Genomic DNA, 22,268 nt, shown 5'->3' on the forward strand with positions numbered 1-22,268 from the left:
AGAAAAGTCTCATTAATTGCTTGTTTGTGATGGCGGTGCGTAGATTTGTAGCAGCTTCCATGGTTAGTTGAGTAGCCTGCATGGTTAGTCTTGTTTTGTCTTGTTTGGCTTTGTTTGTTAGATTGAATTTGGTTGGGGCTTATCTTGTGTTTATGTGCACTGTTTTGGAGAAATACTGTTTTATTTTTCTGTTTTCAGTATGGAAATTACAATAAAGTGACTGACTCTGACTGGTCATTTCAGTGGTTTATTGTTTGAGAAGATGAATTTGGCACAAATTTTTTTGTGCTAAAAGAAATCTCCATTTAATTTTTCAATATAAAAGTGTTGCATTCAGTCTTTGAGTACAATACTCTATATGCAATTCCATTAATCCTGTTTATCTCTTCCTTATTTTCCCTGGACCTATAGGACATGAATTTAAAGTGAAAAGGGAAGGATTTCAAGGGGACAATGCTGAAAAGGAATGTAATAATGGTCCTAAATAATTACGGGCCAGTGGCTCTGACATCTACCCTCATGAAATGCTTTGAGAGGTGGATAAGATTCTCATTAATTCCAGCCTACCAACCACCCTCAACCCATTCCAATTTGCATATAGCTGGACTAGGTCCACAGCAGATGCCATCTTCCTGGCTCTACACTCAGCCTTGGAACCTCTGGACAACAAGGACAAAAATGTAAGACTACTGTATATCAACTATAGCTCTGCCTTCAACACAATAGTAGCAAAGAAACCAAACCCCCAATCTATAAGACCTTGGTCTCAACAGCCTTCTCTGCAAATGGTCTTTCTATCCCATAGGCAACAATCAGTGATGAATTGTGATAGCGCCTACTTCTAATCATCATCAATACTGTGACCTCACAAGGCAGTGTTTTCAACCCCTTACTATACTCCCTATGCACCATGACTTCATGGCCAAACACTGTTCCAATGTCATCTATAAATTGATTGATGATACCACCATCGTAAGGAGTACCTCTAACAATAATAAAAGGGGAGAACAGAAAGCTTGGTGTCAGGACAACAACCTCTCCCTCAAAGTCACAAGACCAGGAGCTAGTTCTGGTAGAGGGTTAGGGTTAGGGACCAAGCTCATTCTCCAGTCTGTATCAATGGTGATGAGGTGGACAAAATAGACAGCTTGAAGTTCCAAGCTCCAATGACATATCCTGGCCCACCCACATTGACCAAGAAAATATGTCAGCTCATTACTTCCTAGATGCCCCAAAAAGCTTTTAATAATTTCCATTAAAACCATTAAAACGTTTTTTTTTAATCAGTTTCAGCACTGTGTGGAATGGAAACTACAAAAATTTTGACTCAAGCCAACACACATTGACTCCACCTTTAATTCCAGCTGCCTTGGAAAATGAGGTTGACAAGTATGAGATCACCTACCACCAGACTCAAGGGCAGTTTCTATTCTGCTGTTTTCAGACTTCAGACAGAGCCTTGAAATTGTCAAGTTATGCTGCATTTTCTCCATACCAACTGATCTCTCTCTGGAACTCTGCACTTTTTTTTAACTTGTCTTACTTGCGGTGTGATATGTGAGATGTCTAACAGGTCTGGCTTCCAAAGCAACCCTTTCACTGCATCTTTGTACATCTGACAACAAACTTGAAGTTGAATTGCTGTTCACCTCAATACAAGTGAACAGATCATATAATGCTAGAAGGTATCGACATTGCATGTGTATATCTTTCAACAAAACGTTAGCTATTTCAGCTGAGGAGCAGGCTGGTTATATAATCCTCAGAGCTGTTCCTCAGCTGAATAGAAATGAAACCTGAACTTCGCAATGATTTGACCCTTTTGTCTGTTCCAAACCTGTTGTACAAATTGACTCTGTTATGGCTCCTAGTGAAACCTTTGTATCTCCACTTGCTTCAGAGCTTTGCTAATATGATCAAAGACACAGAGACATATTTACAGGTCATCATATTTTGTGTTGGTCATCGCCATTCTGGAACTCCTCAGGTGTCATTCGCTGCAAAAAAGAAAGGTAACATGAAGATGGGAGTTTGAATAGAAATAAAGTAAATTGCATTTGCCAATTATATCAGGTAGAAAATTGTAAATTTGCAAATCAGAAAATGCTGGAGACATTCCATGTGTTGATTGGCAAAATCAAGCCAAGGATTTAGTTCAGAGGATTCTTAACCTGAAATATCAACTTTATTTCTCTTTCACAGATTCTGTCTGACTTGCTGAATTTTATGTGAGATCTTACCACAAGGCAGTTCTCTGCATGCAGGAAATGTCAATTATACATGAGGAAATGCCATGGCTCTGTTTACGTTGTAACGGATCACACACTAATTTGGTTTCACTAACAATCAAACAACTTTTAATCATTATTATACTTTTATCCAAATGGCACATTTTGTTGGGTTTCATTGCTAATGCACAAAAAAATGTTCTTTTTTTGCCATCTACTCAAATTAAATTAACATTTTTATATGGGTCCACTTTTGATATGTGTGATACATGGTGTATTATTAGGATGCTCCGTCCACTAAAGACAGAACAAAGTATTAGAAATGTTGTTTGCCTACAAGTTTAGAATCAAATTAATGGACCCTGTTTCAATCATACTTAAATTGCTCAATTTGATTTGAATCTTTTGAATTCCCAAAGCCAATTTTGCCAACTTCATGGTGTCTGCATGCCTGACCCCAACAACAAAACAAACTTGAAAACACTTTGGACAAACAGCCCACATATTGGGAACCTTATCTATTCACTAATTCCTTCAGTTTTTCATTGGTTGCATTGTGAATCTTTCACAAAATGCACTGCAGCAACTTGCCAGGATTTATTCAACAGCACCACCCCCTAGAAACAAATGTTAAAATAACATATAAGAATATAATCCCATTTAGGTGAGTACTTTCTTGACTTTGAAATCTACTGAGCCGAAAATTATTACCCATCATCATTATTGGGCCAAATCCTGTAACTTCCTACTTGACAACACTTGCATGCACTTGCAATACTCAGACAGCAGAAGTTCAAGAAAGGACAGGAAATCAGCCTTCACTGATCAGAGGAAAATCCTATAAATCCAATGGATTTGATGTGTCAAATTCAACAGAGTACATGCTACATAATAAAGTAATGCAAAGTGTAACTTAACCTTCATACTAAAATATTAAATTATACCATGGTGGAAACACATTGGAAATTAATTGTGCAGAATTGTTCAATTTTGTTTTGTAAATACTCTCATTAAGAGCTTATAGTTAACATTCATTTGCAAGCAAACCTTCTGCGTAATCAACTTGAGCAAGTTTGTATATAATAATTTCATCATATTTAATTTCTTAGACTTAAGCATCTTAGTTTTGTGCCTTTGCAGAACTGTATGCAGAGTGTCATCCATCATCAAGGCAGCAGTTTGCAAATCTACAACATTATTAAATGCTTATCTCAATTGTAAATACTTTTAATTTGGTTCCAATACCCTTCTTACACATTTAAAATTGGGTTTGCTTTTGGTTTCTGCTACAATGAAGATAAAATTTGAGGGTTCTGCAATTAGTTAATTCTAGTTTCTGTAGTTATTTAATCATAAATTAATATGGAAAGCAGAAATATTCTCATATATAATTTTGTTATGAAGGAAGAACATTAAAAAACAATGAACCAGCCATTTGGCCCCTCTCACCTACTCTATTGTTCAATAAATTCATGGCTGATATTTTACTTTAGTTAATCTGAGGTGAACTTAAGTTTTTTGATGACTTTGGCATCTGAAAATATCCACAAGTCTTTTGAATATTTACCAACAACTGAGCCTTCAGGACCCTTTTGGATAAATAATTTCAAAGATTCACTATTCTTGGAGTTTCAGTTCTGAATGGACAACATCTAAGGCTCTTGTATGTTGACCAAGAATGCTTTGAGAAATCGTAGGCTGTGGTATAGCACCACTTTAAAACCCATGGGATTCAGTCACATTACTGCCTCCAATAAATTTTCTCACTGATTCCATTTTTTGAGGGCTCTTTCTCTCTACATTTCTTTATTTTCTCTATTGTTGGAAGCTTTTATTTGGGAACTTAGCAGAGAAAACTCAAAATAATTGTTTAATTGTACTGTCATGTTCTTATTCTTCAATATTTTTCATTAAATCTCAGACTGTAAGGGAGGCACATTAAATTTTGCTGATCTTTTCTCTATTGCATAGCTTTTAAATCGTTCATAGTATGATTTAAACATTTTGCATTGAATCACTCATTCTATTTTCCTTATTTATGGTAACACCAGCATAGACAGCCACTCCTATCGGCTGCTCCGCACCCGCTGCCATTGCGTTGCAGCCACTGTATTCGCCACAGCGCTTCTGCACATGCACCAGTCCCTCGAGGTGCGGCAGTTAAAAACAGAGCTTGGCTGATAGCAGAAGCTCCTGTTTTACATAATGCTGTTTGAGCTTAACAATAAAATGTTGACTAAGGTTACCGCTTGTGTGGTCTACTTATTTGATGCAGCAACAAACATGGTGTCAAAAGTGGGATTGCATGTATCCCAAGCCTGAAACCCTGAAGTCTTCAAGTGAAAAGTGAGCAACCAATGCCACGCTTGCAACACGTTTGGAACTGCACCATAATGGTGGATGGATTGAGAAGGCCTGACCCAGTCGTGTTTAAGGGCAATGTGGCTGAGATTTGGCACGTATTCGAACGAGAATATGACACTTCTATCATAATGCACAGAGTGATAAGTCTGTTCAAGTCAGAGCATACATTTTACTAAATTTGGGAGTCCCCGATGTGCGTAAAACAGGAAAGAGAGGATTCCAAGTGTTTAAAAAGAACATTTTGAGATATGTGCATAAAAGAACTGAAGGATGGAAAGGTACAGATTAAATACCAGAAAACAAAGGCCTTGCAAGTCAATTCACTTCTACGTCAGTGACACAAAAATCAGGGCAAAGACCTGTGACTTTGGTGCATTCTGTGAAGGGTTGATTAAAGATAGGATAGTCTGCAGCATCTGGAACAAAGGCATAAGAAAGGCACTGCTGCATGACAGTGAACTAACACTTGCAAAGGCCATCTCCACGTTTCTGGGCTCTGAACCCACAGAGGACAATAGTGGAAAGCTTGCCCCTCCATAGCAGCAAGGTGCAAGCGTAGATAAAATTCAGGCAGGATCTGCAAATAGGAGTGGATGGAAGCCAGAAGAAGAAGAACTACTATACCCTCACCCTACTATACCTTCACCCAGGATGGAGTGCAGCAACTGCAGCAGCAAACCATGTGGCAAGAAGAGAGATATTCCCAGCATTCAGCCAACAGTGCAGAGCCTGCCAGAAATTGAAGCATTTTAGCAGATGCTGCAGAACCAGGCAGCAACTCACCCCGAGACCCAGATACAGAAGGATGATTAACCAGTTGGAACCTGAGTAAGGACGAACCAACTCGAACGTCAAGTATTACGTTGATGGATTGTCTCTGCAGACAGCAGGAGACCCATCAAGAATCAGAAGGGACCAGGAAGCATTTGTAACAATGATGATTAATGGTAAAGCAACAGACATGAAAGTTGACACTGGGGCCAAATGCAAAATCATGTCACAGGGAACATTCAACTGACTGAGGAAGTCAGAACAGAGCATACCGTGCACCAAGTCCAGAAGCCGAGTGGCATACGGGGACAGGAGAATCAGAACATACAGCACAGTGCAACTGCAGTGCTACATACAAAGATGGCTGCACATAGTAAATTTTTTTGTAGTTCAAGAAGACATCATGCCTCTGCCGGGCTTGAGTGCAAGCATGGACATGGGACTTGTTTCGTTTAGCAGAGAGGTACAGCAGATAAGCTGATTTGACACACAGAATCTTTTTCTGAGTACAGCGACTTTTTTATGGAGAAACTGGGGAAACTGCTGGTAACATACTCCATATGGACAGACCCGGAAGTGAAGCTCATGGTCCATTCTGCACACTGTATACCGGTAGCAATGAACGTCAGGATTAAGGCCGAACTGGACAGGATGCAGGAACTGGGCATGATTACCCCAGTCTCTGAGCCCACCGAGTGGGTGTCCCCCATGCTGGCTGTTAAGAAAAAAGATGGAAAGGGAATCAGGATCTGCATCAACCCAAGAGACCTCAATACAGCTTTAAAACGACCACACTATCCAATGCGTACTGTGGAGGAAGTTGCCACACAGATGGCCGGCGCAACTGTTTTTTCAGTTTTGGACACAAAGAATTCCTTCTGGCAAATCAAATCTCATTACAAGTCATCACTGCTGACCACATTTTGGCCGCTACAAATCTCTGTGAATGCCATTTGAAATCAATTCAGCCAACGAGGTATAACTGTGTACACACCCATTGTCTTTCATTATTGTACCATTAGTTTCTGCTAATAAAAGCCATGGCTATTGTTTGACCACATCGTCTTTGTCTACTTCATCAACTGGCACTTCAATTTTATTAGCAACAACCTTCCATTTCCACTCACATCCCACCTTAAGCAGAGCACCAATGGCATAGGGAATACTTAAGGTGGGATGTGAGTGGGAAGAAAAAGGTTGAGAACCACTGACCGAGGAAAAGCAATGTTTGACTGGGTATTGTAAGTGATCACATTTCAAAAAGAGACACCGTAATCCAATGACAAGAAATTTCAAAGCAACAAATCAAAAGGTTAAAAGGGGCATAAAAAAATTGTGGGATGGTCGCAAAAGGAGGCCACACAATTCATGTCTGTATGTTGGTAATTAAAAAATGAGGTCTCTCCAAAAGGCTGAATAAACAAAAAGCTGGGAAATTGTGTTGGGGTATGACTAGGTTTCGGGCAACAAAGGAAGCCCTGCTCTCTGATAGGAGAAGAAAAGGAAGTGGGCAGGGAGCTGGAGGAAAGGAGGTAGAGGAATAAGGAAAGAGTGAAACTCTGGGGATGGGAATGGGGTTAATAGAAATTGGAAGTCAAGAGTTACTCTTGACTTTCTCTGTAACCTCAGATTTTTTTCTATTCTACCCTCCCACCTGTAAGCACATCTTATCTGATTGCCTGTGTTCTTACCCTGTCCCTTCCTCCTTCCTCTTTTCTCATCTTCCACCCTCACCCCCCAAACTTTTATTCCTGTGTTTACTTATACGTGATGAAGGCCCAGGTCTGAGACATTGGTTACCTTTTACTTCCTATAGATGCTGCATGATCTGCTGAGTTTCTCAAGCATGTTTGTGTATTTCACTTCACTTTAGCATCTACAGGCTTTCTTGTTTAACTCCATAGTTTCAGCATTACAAGGTACTTATTTAAAACTAAGATGCTGGGAACCTCTTCTCACAAAGGGTGACCTACCTCAGGAATGATCTACTTCAGGAACCTATGGAAGTTTGATAATTGTGGGTGATAGATGAGAACAGAGATAAATTTTGAAAGATCAGAGAACTGAGGACGATGGCAAACTGGCACAGAAAAGGGAAATGTTTAAGGAGAACATTTGGGGAACCTCTTCACACAGAGAGTTGTGGGAGTGTGGAACAAGTTGCCAGATGAAATGGTGAAGGCAGGCTCAGTTTTAACAGTGAAGAATAAATTGGACAGCTACATGGATGGGAGAGGTGTGGAGGGATATGGCCTATGTGCAGGTCAGTGCACTCGGAAGAAAAATAGTTCAGCACAGATTAGAAGAGCTGAAAGGCCTGTTTCTATGCTGTAATGCTCTAGGCTTCTATAATTCAAAGAGGAGGTGATTTCTGAAGAAATAAAAGCCACAATCATATTGAATGGCAGGACAAGCTGAAAGAAAGTTCTCCTCTTTTCCTGTGAATGCCATGATTCTAAGTTCCTTGGAAGGGCTTTCAAAAGATATAGCTCAATGCTTGACATTAAGAGCTCATATATGAAATTTAATTTTTCCCTTTGATATTTAAAAAATTCTTATATTTTGGGTCATAATCTATAAAATATAGTATGATCTCAGGCAGAGCGTTCAAACCCCAAGGCCTATTGTGTATCAAAGAATGCTAGTATTAACCAGGACATAATTTGCCTCTTTGATTTTCAGGTCACGTGGTATATATATACAGGCTAGGAGTACACCAAACAAATTATTAATGATGCCTAGTCAATTTACAGACAGGCTGGATAGTTGGATGCTGTTCTGATTTTGTATTTATCTAACGTCCCTGGACATGAATAATGGTGTTGATTCAACAAATGGAAATGCACCAGTATTTGACTTTTCCAAGGTTACTTTCCATAGCAGCAGTCGTGTCTGTGATGCTCTTCTATCATGGTCCCCTGTCTGCAACAGCTGTAAACAGATTTTTAAATAATGCAACTGGAGCAATCTGTGGAAAAAAAATACATTTGCTTTGATCATTAGCTCTTTGTATGCATCAGGGATAAAATTCCTTTGTATCATTTTTGTTCTCTCTTCTTGGCAAACCGGATTCCCCAGTGAGAATTAAAACTTAAACTAAAACAAAATAGGACTGCACTGAAAGCAACAGTTTCTGTAGTTGTTCATTGGTTTGTTATTTACATTTCATAACATACTTACATATTGTGGAGTCATTGCGAGTCAGTCTTGCTGTGGTTACATATGGATGCCATCTCTGTGGGGTACAGGTAAATGATGTTATACTCACCGCCCAGAGTAAGTCACAACCATAACGAAGCTGCACAGGGGATTTATCATGATTTAAAACATATTCTGTGGAATTTTGGCTCCATTCCTGCTACAACTCAGAAGCATCACAGTAATCCATTGAAAGAACAACACTTCCCATTATAATGATTTAGACAGCAGCGCAACATAATCTTATTTCATGCACACATACTTTCACACCCAGTACGCTGTCGAAAGCTGATCAAAAGCTTCACATCTTATTATAGAATGTAATTAAACAGTGGAACATAGCCTGTAACTAACGTTACATAACTGTCCTAAATTCCTTCATTTATACTAGAAGAAATGGGATCCCAGACCCACTCATCATGGTCATCAACCACAATGGCCTTGTCCATTGACAGAAAAATCAGCATGGTGGTGTGGGGAAATGGAAGCTGAACATGTAATAAATATCCCCAAAACACAAAAAAGGGATTACCCAGGTTGGAGGACTGTTAAACCATTCTTTGATTCCCCTGTGAACTGGTGTGAAGCAATCATAGTGAACTTCAAAAGGTTCTTCATCCTTAGAAGTGTTCAGAAATGTATTGACTCCAAAAAAAGTATGTAGAATCTGTTCCTGCAGGACTCAATAGGGAAGATGTTCAGAGATGTTTGAGGTAATGAGACAGCAACATTTACTCACTGTGTTGAAATCCACTAGGATTATCTTCCACTCGGGGGTGGGGGGGGGAGATTTTTAAAAAAGAAAGAAAAAAAGGATTATCTTCCACTCAAGACTTCATTCCATAGACCAAGAAGCAACATACTCATAATTTCTTTTCTTCCACTTTCCGAAAGGTTCACAAAGGGAACTTTGTGATCAGAGGCCTTAAGAAAGAGAATGGATGATAGCCTTACAAATGAAAGATTTCCAAATTCATTCATGGTCCCCAACACAGTTTGAAGGCCACTGATATATTAAAGTTTTTGGTGTGTCCAGCTTTAAAAGTGATCATGGGAGTTATTTAGCAGAATTCTTTTAATAATACATTTGTCGACAGCCGCTCCCATCGGTTACTCTGCACCCGCTCCAGTTATGTTGCACCCACCATACTCACCACAGTGCTACTGTGCATGAATGAATCCCCGTGAGGCATGGCAATTAAAAATGGAGCTTGGCTGATAGCAGACGCCATTACATGATGTTCTCGTTGTACATATTGTTGTTTGAGTTTAACAGTAAAGCACTGTGTAGCGTGAATTAAAGCTCTCATGACTGGAGGGAGAACAGATGCTTTTATTAGCTTATAACTGAAGGTGGGGCCATACAGAAGGGCTCAGGGTTTAGGCAGGAAACCAGGGTTATATATGGGTAGATGGGGGTGGAGCTAGCCATCAGTATAACACACCACCAGTCAATTTCAGTTCCCTGCTATCAACCCTTCCTGCAGAATTTAGGGTCTGTGGATGAAAACAGAGAACACTGATTCAGAAAAAAAATTATATTTACAAATTCAAGCCATCTATGATGGAGGGGGATGTGCTTTCCTCCTGAACTGGATTCCCTGAGGCCCTGACTGGGAGTGGCGAGAATGAGCTCCGCATCTTGTGGGGCACTTGAGAGTCCTTTGTTCCGGCGAGTGACAGGCCCCTGATGGAGACAGTGTCCTCCCTGCTATCTAGCTACTCCACAAAGGCATATGTGGGATTAGTGAGAAGTAGTTTCACCCTTTCCACTAGGGGGTCAGTTTTGCTTCTCCTCACGTGCTTCTTGAGAAAGACCAGACCAGGAGAGGTGAGCCAGGTTGGAAGAGTAGTTCGATGCTGACTTTCTCTCGAAATTGAATAGGAGCTTGTGAGAAGTAGCATTCGTTGCGTTACATAGTAGTGACCAGATGGAATGGAATGCCATAGGAAGAACTTCCTGCCAGCATGAGTCAGGAAGGCCTCTTGTCTTGAGGGCCAGTTTTGATGGCCTTCCAGACCATGGCATTTTCCTTTTCAACTTGCCCATTCTCCAGGGGTTGTAGCTAGTAGTCCTGCTGGATGTGATGCCCTTTGCCAGCAAGTACTGACATAGCTCTTAGTTCATGAAAGATCGCTATGCCACAGCTGGAGCAAACTGCATCTTTAGCTGAACATCGAGATCAGGGATGCTGGCACTTGCCGCAGAAGAAGTAATCCCTACCACAAGAAGTGGCAGCTGTTAGGGCAGGGGTTGCGGGAGGAGCCAGTCTTGAGAAGGGGTCACCTGGGCAAGCAAACTTGCTAGTTTCAAGGTCGTCGATCTCGAGCTTGGCCCGTTCCAATGATTTGGCCTATTCAATGTGGCTAACCAGGTCCTTCTTACCTGACTTGAGCAGTCACTGCCTCATGTACCTTGAGCGCATTCCCACGAGTAGAGTTTCCCGGATCTGTTCTTCCTCACGAACATGGCCCGTAGCAGCTTCATACCTGCACTTCTTGACAAGCGTCTTCAGAAGCAGCAGGCAATCATTGATGGTTTCTCCTGACCATTGGTCATGTAGAGTGAGTCAGTGCCTCACTGGGACCTCGTTCTGTGACTTCAGGTACTGAGCCTTCAAAGCCTTGATGGCAACACCATATGTAGTGCAGTCCTTGATGACTGCATACAATTTTGCTCCTACCCTTAAAACAAGGGCGGACCTCCTGAGTTCATCAGTATAGAAGACATCTCTGGTCGCATTCAGGTAGGCCTGGAAGCAGTCTAGCCAGTATGTGGACTCCTCAGACACGTCACTGGACAGAGGGTCTATCAGTAGCATCCCTGGCTTGAGCAGCACTTCCATCTTCTAGGGAATAAGATAATAAAATTGTAGTGCGAATAAAAGCTCTCACAAATGAAAGGAGATCATACGCTTTTATTCGCTTATAACTGAGGATAGAGCCTTACAGTGGTCTGCAGAAGGGCTCAGGGTTTAGGCAGGAAACCAGGTTTATATATGAGAAGATGTGGGCGGAGCTGTGATACGGAGCCAGCCATCAGTACAACACACCACCAGTGAATCTCAGTTCACTGCACACTGACTAAGGCAGTGGTTCTCAACGTTTTTATTTCCACTCACATACCATTTTAAGTATTCCCTAAACCATAAATGCTCTGTGATTAGTAAGGGTTTGCTTCAGGTGGTATGTGGGTGGAAAGAAAAATTTCAAAACAACTGTTTTAATCCTACCTAATTGACTCATTATGTGCCCAGTTTCATAACTCCAAAGGAAATGGGCCAATGACATTTTTTCTCAAGCAAAATATTTCAGTCACAATTGGGTCTTGAGCAATCCCTTCCCACTCACATACCACCTTGTGCAATCCCTTACTAATCACAGAGCACTTATGGCATAAGGATTACTTAAAATGGTACGTGAGTGGAAAGAAGAAGGTTGGGAACCACTGGTCTAAGGTTACCACTTGTGTTGCCTGGTTATTCGGTGCAATAACAAACATGGTGTCAAGTGGGATTGCGTGCATCCCAAGCCTGAAGTCTTCAAGTGAAAAGTGAGTAACCAACATCACGTTTGCAACATTTGTAACTGTGCTATAATGTTGGACAGATTCAGAAGGCCCAGCCTGCTCATGGTTGAGGTAAATGTGCCTGAGTCAGAGCATATATTTTACTAAATTTGATGGGCCATGAGGCATTTGAAAGGGAAAGGTCATTCATATACACAATGAGGTGTGTGAAGGGGGTATCGTTATCAGCCTGGCTGAGTCGAGAGAGGACCCCAAGCATTTAAAATGAAAATGTTGAGAAATGTGCAATCCACAAAAGAACTTAACAATGGAAAGGCACAGATTTAAAAACAGAAACAAAAGTCTTAGAGCTCTCTGAGTGTGGTGTCCTCCATGATGGCTGCTATAAAGAAAAATACGGACAGAAGATCCAGATCTGCATCAACCGGAAATTCCATAATACAGCTTTAAAACTACCACACCATCCAATGTGTACTGTGGAGGAAGTTGCCGCGCAGATGGCCAGCACGACTGCTTTTTTCCAGTCTTGGACACAAAGAATTCCTTCTGGCAAATCAAACCTGACTACAAGTTGTTACTGGTGACCACATTCAGCACGAGTTTCGGCTGATATAGATTCATGTGAATGCCATTCAGAATCAGTTCAGCCAGTGAGGTATTTCAAAGGTCAATGGAGCAAATCTTGGTGGGGTACCATCATTGACATACTCGTAGGTGGCAAGGACTTGGAAGAAAATGATGCAAGTTTAAAAAGGTACTCAACAGGTAAACTTTAAGCTCAACCTCTGGAAGTGCACATTTTGGCTGAACCAGGTCAGTTATTTTGGCCATGTTTTCACAGAAGAAGGCCTGAAGGTGAACCATTCAAAGGCCAGAGTCATCAGTTAAATGCTGGTTCCAACAGACGTGACACCGCTACAATGTTTCCTGGTCATGGTTAACTACCTGAGCAAGTTAATCCCAAACTCCACTGATCTTACCATTCCACTGAGGCAGCTGACACAAAAAGACACCAACAGAACTCAGTCAATGCATTAAAAAGGCATGTGACATACGAAGACCAGTCATGCTAATCTGTGATGCATGACAGTATGGTCTGGGAGCAGCTTATCTGAAAAACAGAAAACCAGTAGCCTACACATCCAGGTCACTCACCAATATGACGACCAGGTACACCAAATAGAGAAGGAGTTGTTGGTATTAGTTTTTGCCTGGTCAAAATGCAATGACTACATCTATGGTAGGTCAGTGACCATAGAGACTGACCACTTACCTCTGATCACAATTCTGAAGAAGTCAATTCACACAGCACCTGAACAATTACAGCGAATGATGCTCAGGCTTCAGGAATACAACCTGACTTTAGTTTACATGTGTGGAAAAGAAATGCATTTCGCCGATGTGCTCCCAGAAAATGCACAATCCAGCAAGCTGAGGAAGAGGACACATTTGATATAATGGCAGTAATGCACATCTCCTCCTTCCGGATGGAGGAACTGAGACGGCACATGGCTGACGACGCAACTTTGAGAACCTTGGGGAGTTATATCAAGGGTGACTGGCCAGACAAGCAGCGCACCCTACCACCTGAAGTGGAACCTTATTTTCCCATTCTGGAATGAATTACTAATTGATGATGGAATCATGATGAAGGGATAGAGAGCAGTCGTCCCGAGTTCACTGCAAAACATTAATGTGAGCATGCTGCACAGAGGGCACACGGGGGCAGAAGCAACCAAATGCAGGGCTAGAGACATAGTCTTTGACCCAAGACATAGGACAGGAGGTATAAGCTTGCTCAGTGAGCAACAGTACCAGGCCACACCAGCAGAACCAGCCACTGCAGCTCCACCCTGTGCCAGACCTCTCCTGATCAAATGCGGTAACAGACATCTTTGAATGGCACAGTCAGCAGTATCTGGTACTTACTAATTCATACTCTGGATGGTTTAAGTTAGACCTTTTCCATGACATCATCTCCTCGGCAGTCATGGTCATTGAAGTGGCACTCTTCGATGCATGGGGCACCCCACACTCTGCTATCAGACAATGGCACATAGTTTACCAGGGAGAAATTGAGACACTTTGCAGCATCCGAGGATTTAAACCACATCACGAGCAGCCTGGAGTACCCACAGTCAAACAAATTGGCTGAAAGAGCCATGAGGAATCTGAAACGGCTCATGGAGAAATCTCACAGGGAGAAGATGGATGTGTTCCTTAACCTGCTGAACCTAAGGAACACCTCTTGTGAGGCCACAATGGGCTCTCTGGCGCAAAGACTCATGTCCGGGCAGACGCAGCTGACCTTGCTGATGGCAACGAGGCTCCTGTAGTCCCAGCTAAAGGACCCACAAGAAAATGTCCCAGCTACTAAAGAGGAGACTAACAGAAAAGCTGCTACAACAGAAACAACCGTCCACTCGAGCCATTAGCTGAAGGGTAAGTCATAAAGATGTAGACTCCACAAGGTTATGTCCGCATGGCCATAGACAAAAGGAGCTGCCAAGAGCCCAGGTCATACCTGGTAAAATTAGAAGGAAGGGTGTATCAGAGAAACCGTTAATACATCCTCCCCATAAGGGAGATACCCTCATCCTAAACCATTCCTGATGAGACTATATGCCAGGATCTGGAATATGAACCCAGGGTAGGTGGAGTTCCCTCAGTAACAACCCATGAAACAAATGGCTGCACCCGTAAGACCAAGGATGGCGCATCTTCTCAGGCTGAAGCACCCCAATAATCCACTTCCACCAGTGGCTTCTATGTAACATGCACTGGGTATATTTGTAAGCCCAACCCAAAATATCAGGACTAAACTGGACTGGCTGTTCATTGCTGAACTGCAACTATTGTGATGTGCAGCACCAACATGGTATGTAGAAGGTTGCTCAAGAAAGGGAATGTAGACATTGGCTCCCATCGGCTGCTCTTCACCTGTTGTAATTGCGTCGCAGCTTTTGTATTCACCACAGTGCTACTGCGCATGCATGAGTCCCCTCGAGGCACGGCAGTTAAAAATGGAGCTTGGCTGATAGAAAGAAGCTCCCGTTGAACATAGAGTAGTACTGTTTGAGTTTAACAGTAAACTATTGACTATAGTTACCACTTGTGTTGTCTGCTTATTCAGTGCAATAACAAACAACATAGATCCTATAAATTTTAAAATAGCACCCAATCAGTTAATACTAACAAGGGAAGCTTTTCTACTTATTCTCGATATTTATGAAATACCTATGATATTTGCTTAACTGGTTTTGATGGAGCATTTATTATGTATTTGGCTATTGGATATGCCAAGGAGGGAGAAACCATCATCTTTTTCTGTAGTTTCAAGTAGCCATGAGTCAATACGTCTGATGAAGGAAACCTCAACTGCCATCATATTTAACTTTGTGTGAATGCATCTGGAACGCTGAACCCTCTCTGTCTTCTGACAGACATTTTGTGACTTCAGTTAATACTTTGGTGACTCCTTGCATTTCTTAATTTGTTGATGTAAGTGGGAGCCAGGATGGGAATGCTCTTCTGATTGAACATAAACATTGTTTAAAGTGTCAATTAATCTTAATAAAAACCTAAGATGTGGAATTATACAAGTTTTGTACAAATCTGATATATGGATCTTTGTTGAATTTTCAATCTCAGCCCACCATCTTTATTCCTAAGATAAGTGGTCTCAGAAGCAGTAGACGCAGTAGAAGACGGCAAAGCATAACTCCCTGACAAACTCAATGCCATCAACGAATTATTCAATTACAAGGAGAATGAACCATCACTGCAGACCCTCATATCCCCTGATGTTCCTGTCCTGGAGAGGGGAAAAAAATCCAAAAGTAATTCAGTGACCTCTTTTGGAGATGCTTTGCATTTATCTTCATAACATCAGTTTAGAGCTCTGCTTTAATGTGGTTCTTCCTTTGGGACAAATTGCCAGCTTGATTATATTCCGACACAAAGAAACAGATGAGTTTTGTTGGACAGTGAAAAATGACTGACATCTCAACAATTGAAAACTCTTTTTATTCTTGAAGGAATTTTAACTACAACTAGCCACAGTGGAACAGATACACAGTAAAAAATACATACCATTCTGTTTATGTTTGACAACTATGCATTAGCAATTAACCGCAAATATTTATAAAAGACAGAGGTATCTAAGAAACTCTGCAAATCATGGTTCTATGATCTGAGTCCAATTTAACAGTAAATGACATTCAGACTCTTTCTTCAGCTAGTTCCAAGGGATACAGGATGCTGGATTGTACTGCAATAATGCAGACCATAAGCATTTTAGGTTTCCAAAGGAAATTACAGTTTGAAGATAACTGATTATTTTGCCTTATTCATGCTAATGAGCCATCAAAGTTCAAGGTTTAGATTTATTGTCAGAGTACATACAGTACTGTACTGACATCATGTACTGAGATTCTTTTTCCTGCAGGCCAGGCAGAATTTCCACTTATCGGTAGTGAAAACTCTACTCAAGAGAATACACATATTCAAAAGAAAGAAATGTAAACAAACGGCTGTGTGCTAGTAATAAATAGTGTGCAAAGTCAGAAACATTAAATGAGTCTCTGTCTGAGTCCGTTGTTTAGGAGTTTGATGGTGGTTGGGTAGCAACTGTTCCTGAATGTGGTGATACGAAGGCTGTGCTCCTCTGCTTTCATAAAGACAATGCCTAAAAAGAGGCTCCAGAGATCAGGACAGTTAGAAGGGATCACAGGAGGCTGAAGACTGGTTGCACAACTTCCTCGATTCAGCGGATTGGATGGTGTTCAAGGACTCAGCTGAAGATCTGAATGATTACACCAGGGCTGTCACAGGCTCTATCAAAGCAGCTGTGGACTATTACATTCTTATCAAATTGTTAAGGGTTTACCCCAACTAGAAGCCCTGGATGAACAATGAAATCTGGAACCTGCAGAGAGACACATCACAGGCATTTAATTCTGAAGATCCAGATCACTAGAGAAGGAGCAGATATGACCTGTGGAAAGCCATCTCCCAGGTGAAGTGGAGTTTCCAGACAAAATTGGAAACTACGAGGGGTACCCCAAATGCCATAACCTGCTACAAAGTAAAATCTGATGCAGTAGAAGACGGCAAAGCATCACTCCCTGACAAACTCAATGCCATCAACGAATTATTCAATTATGAGAAGAAGAATGAACCATCACTGCAGACCCTCATATCCCCTGATGTTCCTGTCCTGGCTATATCTGAGGATGACAGTTGGGCTGCCTTCAAAATAGTGAATCTAAGGAAAGGATCTGGTCCAGATGGAGTACTCGGCCGAGTATTAAAAAAAATGTGCTGACCAACTTGCCAATGTATTCATGGATATTGTCAACATCTCAGTCCACCAGAGCGCAGTACCCACCGGAGTGTCAATTGTACCTGTGCCCAAGAAGAGTTTGTTAACCTGCCTAAATGATGATTGACCAGAAGCACTCACATAAACCGCAATGAAGTGCTTTGAAAGGCTGGTGTTGAAGCTTATCATCTCCTGTCTGAGCAGTGACATTGATCCGGTCCAATTTGTAGCAACAGGTCTACAGCAGATGCGATCTCACTGGCTCTACACCAAGCTCTGGAATACCTGCACAGCAAAGATGCATACATTAAGATGCTCTTTATTGATTACAGTTTGGCATTTAACACCATCATCCTCTCAAAATTGCTCTGCAAACTCCAAGGCCTGGGACAAAAGACCCCAATGTGTCAATGGATCTTGGATTTCCTGACCTACAGATTATAATCAGTGAGAATTGGTAAAAAATTCTCTTCCACAATCTCCATTAGTACCAGAGCACCACAGGGCTGTGTTCTTAGTCCCCTGCTCTACTCGCTTTACACCTATGACTGTGTGCCTGGGTACGACAACAACTGCATCTACAAATTCACTGATGATATCACAGAAGTAGGTTGTATAAAATGGGGTGATAAGTCTGCAGACAGGAGGGAGATTAAAAACTTGGCAAAATGGTACACCAACAATAACCTTGCACTCAATGTCACCACAACTAAGGAGCTGATTGTTGACTTTAGGAAGAGAAAAATTAATGTGTATGATCCAGTGACCTTTGGGGGATCAGAGGTGGAGAGAGTGAACAAATTTAAGTTCCTAGGAGTCATTATCTCAGGCGATATTTCCTGGACCCAGCAAGCTAAAGGCATCATGAAGAAAGCATGTCTGCACCTCTATTTCCTCAGGAGTTTGCAGAGATTTGGTATGACATCGGAATCCATAGCACATATGTGATTCTAATCCAGTGGTTCTCAACCTTTTATTTTCCACTCACATTCCACTTTAAATAATTCCTTTGCCATAAGTGCTCTGTGATTAGTAAGGGAGTGCCCAATTCTTACTGAAATATTTTGCTTGAGAAATATTGTCATTGGCCCATTTCCTTTATGAAACCATGCACTTAATGAGTTAACTAGGTACAATTAAAAGAGTGGTTTTGAAATTTTTCTTTCTACCCACATAGCACCTTAAGCAATCCTTTACTAATCACAGAGCACTTATGGCTTAGGGAATAATTAAAGTGGTATGTGAGTGGAAAGAAAAAAGGCTGAGAACCACTGGGCTAGATCCACCAATTTAGTTGAATCTTCACCCCCTCCTTAATTGTAGGAACATCAGACATGGAAAATCTGTACTACTCTCTTCGTAGAGTTAACCAAGATGTACCATATTTATTTCAGAGAACTCGATTAAGGAATCAATAAAAGTATCAGGACAGACTATGGAAATTTGACAAGCACTAAGCATTTCTTTTTTTTTTAATTGAGTAATTTTCTTACATTGTGTATAGTCACCAATAATTAACAGCATAATCTCCCTTTTATCCCAATTTATTTTATAACCTGATATTTGTCCATATTGTTTCAATCTCTTGTATAACGACTTTAAAGAATTTTGTGGCTCTGTTAAATAAATCAAAACATCACCAGCAAACAATTTAATCTTATATTCTTCAGAATTAACTCTAAAACCCTTAATATTACCATCCTGTTTGATCAATTGTGCTAAGCATGTCTAATTATTTTTTTAGACTTGTCTTAAAGAAAACCTTTGCTAATTTTGCTGATGTATTTTTCTACATACAACTAATCTGCAACTTTATAGCGTATACGTATCACACCACCAAGGGCTTTTATCATCTGTCATTGTGACAATGGCTAATGTAGGGAACTTATCCAGATGCACAATTATTTGGAGGTATTATTTTCATTTTTTTTAATTTTAGATTCCAAAATCAATTTTGACAGGATGACTGAGAACCATATTTGAAAACAGTTTTCTTCACTCATTAGAAACAAATAATAGTGTAAACAGATATTGTTTAATTGCTATGCTTTCAGTTTTCTGGCCTTCTCTCATTCTTTCTTTGGCTTGGCTTCGTGGACGAAGATTTATGGAGGGGGTAAATGTCCATGTCAGCTGCAGGCTCGTTGGTGGCTGACAAGTCCAATGCGGGACAGGCAGACACGGTTGCAGCGGTTGCAGGGGAAAATTGGTTGGTTGGGGTTGGGTGTTGGGTTTTTCCTCCTTTGCCTTCTCTCATTAGATCTTAAGTAAATGAACCAAGTGATACAGCTGGTTGTCCTCCTACCACATAGTTCAAGGGACCTGGGTTCAATTCTGATCTTGCGCAATTTCTCCACAATTGTGCAGGTTTCCACCAGGTGCTACACTGTCCTCCTACATCTCAGAAATGTACAGGCTGGTAACAAAATCGACCCTAGATGTTGGTGAGTGATGAATCTACGGGGTGTTGATGGACATATGGTCAGAATAAAATGTTACTAATTGAGGATTAGATAAAATAGGTGCTTGAGAGTCAGCATGAGAGGTTGGAAGCACTGTTCCATTTGTTCAACAGTGCAGAATAATATTGAGATCAATTTTTAATTTTTTTTTAGACATATAGCATGGTAACAGACCCTTTCGGCCCACAAGTCTGTGCAGCCCAATTTAAACTCAATTAACCTACATCCCTGGTACGTTTTGAATGGTGGGAGGAAACCAGATTCTCCAGACAGATTCTATGCTGACATGGGGAGGACATTAAAAACTCCTTACAGATAGCGTGGGATTCGAACCCAAGTCACAATCGCTGGTGCTGTAAAGTGTGTTGCGCTAACTGCTACATGAACCATGTCACCCAGTGCAGTATAAAATGTGCTGACACTGAACTAGCAGTCTGGTTTACAAACACCAACTTGATTTTTAATTTAAAATTGTGAAGAAAACAGGGCATGGAGCAAAACTGTTTGCTCCAACACCAATTTCTGAAACAACTGCTCGACTTTGAGCTTCAGCACAACAAGAAATTACCAGGAGGATGATGGAGATAGTTTCTGAATGTTCTAAATGCCTCCTTGAAAAAGAATGTAATATCCTCATGGATTTGTGTGAATTCTTGGCCTGTGTCTATTCAGGATGGAGAAAGAGCATCCGGGTTGGCACAGTGTTGGGCACTATCAGTGGCCCCCATAATTGCAATGACAAAGACTTGAGAGAACAATAGGCTTTATTGCACAAAAGACTTGAGCTGGCCTGGATCCAAACTAGGGAAGTGCAGGGAAGGAAAAAGTGGCCCGACCTTTATGACCTGGATGCCAGGGGAGGAGTCCAGATAAGAGTGTCATCAGGGGGCAGGCCAGCCCTAGTCAATTTGCATATACAATCCATACCATTACACAGAGAAAACCTCAAGTCTTTCCCTTAACTCACCTATAGGTCCAATATTTGCTTTACCTCACAACCCACAATACTGGAATGGAAGAAAGCCTTTGTCAACTCTTAAGGTAATGTCTGTAGAGGCCCACCATAAACACCAAATTTTAACTCCATTAATTCTGGCACACATCTAAAAAATTATATGGATAAAAAATCAGAAACAGTGCAACTGAATTTCAGTCATATTAAATTCCAGTTTAAGACTTTAATATTACACCTTATACAAACAACTAAGAAGAAAATTCTACCATAATGTATTACCAGGCAATATAACAGCTGTGAATGTACTTATGAGGTGAGGTTTTGCATAGGAACAAGGTTATAAGCTATTTTCCCTCATTAGTCCTGTAGACCAATGAGTCATTTGAAGTACCTCAAGTTAACTGAGCTATCTCTGCACATATTGACATTTGACTGGTCCAGGGAAGTTAATGCATCTGTTTTACAGCTTCAGCAAATTGAGTTCAAACCTGACCTCTGGTGCACTTTTGCACAGGTTATTAATTTTCATTTTCACTGTACGGTTCCCCCCCTCCCCCACCCCAGGCACTCTAGTTTCTTTTCACATCTCAAAGATATGTAGGTTGGTAGGTTAAATGGCCAAAGTAAATTATCTCTGGTGGGGATGGAAGATTAGGGAATCAGCAACATTTTCACTGATATGGATATGAATGATGAAGTATGTGAGAGAGAATACATTACAAGGATATAAATGGGGGAAATTAGAGTATTCTGAGACAATATGGATCCAACAGGCTGAACAGTATTATTCTATGACAAAATAACATATGAAATAGAATTATGAACACTTTTAAATGTAGAACCCTCTGGGCTGACTTTTTTTCATCAGTTCTAATTGGATCCACAGATGCTCTGCCCGAGAGGTGGGAGTAAGTCTGAACTTTTGTGTATAGGTAGTCCCCAACTTATGACCTATGTGACTTACGATCACCCATACATATGACCGAAAAAAATTGTATATTTTTTTTAAATAAAGAAAAAATATATGTAACTATAAAATTATGCTTTTGGGGTGAAAGTCGGGGCCTATCTATGGAAAATAATGCCTTTGGCAGGGACGGCCAACCTATTGTGAGAGCTGGCCTTGGTGGTCGCTATGTTGTATTTGACAAATGATAAAATGGATACAGTGAATTCCTGACTTGTGTCCATTTCGAGATACAAACAGTCAGTCAGAATGGAACATGGTCATAAATTGAAAGCTACCTGTACATTGTCAAAGATGGAAGTCTTGCACAGTGTTCACCAGGAGTCATGTCGGAAAATCACCTGTCCTATTCAGAGCTTGGTCAAATTTGATAAAGGATCTATGACACCAAAGATGAAAAGGAAATTATAGGGTAAAGATTCAAAAGGTAAAGGGGAACAACAGTTACATTTTAAAATATTTTGCTTTATT

General features: G+C 40.9%; 1 long non-coding RNA gene across 7 annotated transcripts in view; it reads right to left on the reverse strand.

Moving 5' to 3' along the window:
- Positions 1-281: 281 nt before the first annotated feature.
- The window catches only part of LOC138757683 (uncharacterized), a 70,345-nt gene continuing 48,358 nt past the window's right edge, over positions 282-22,268 (reverse strand). For 4 of the 7 annotated variants that reach the window (XR_011353817.1, XR_011353812.1, XR_011353811.1 and 1 more), the window contains 5 exons: positions 22,076-22,176; positions 20,843-20,978; positions 17,555-17,698; positions 8,544-8,598; positions 282-1,997 (listed from right to left, as the gene is read on the reverse strand). This is a non-coding gene — a long non-coding RNA (uncharacterized lncRNA). Of the gene's footprint in view, positions 1,998-8,209; positions 8,332-8,543; positions 8,599-17,554; positions 17,699-20,842; positions 20,979-22,075; positions 22,177-22,268 lie in introns of all 7 variants that reach the window. The other 3 variants (XR_011353813.1, XR_011353816.1, XR_011353814.1) reach the window with 3 other exon arrangements.

This window comes from Narcine bancroftii, chromosome 3 (assembly GCF_036971445.1).
Source record: "Narcine bancroftii isolate sNarBan1 chromosome 3, sNarBan1.hap1, whole genome shotgun sequence".
In the NCBI taxonomy this organism is placed as follows: Eukaryota; Metazoa; Chordata; class Chondrichthyes; order Torpediniformes; family Narcinidae; genus Narcine; species Narcine bancroftii.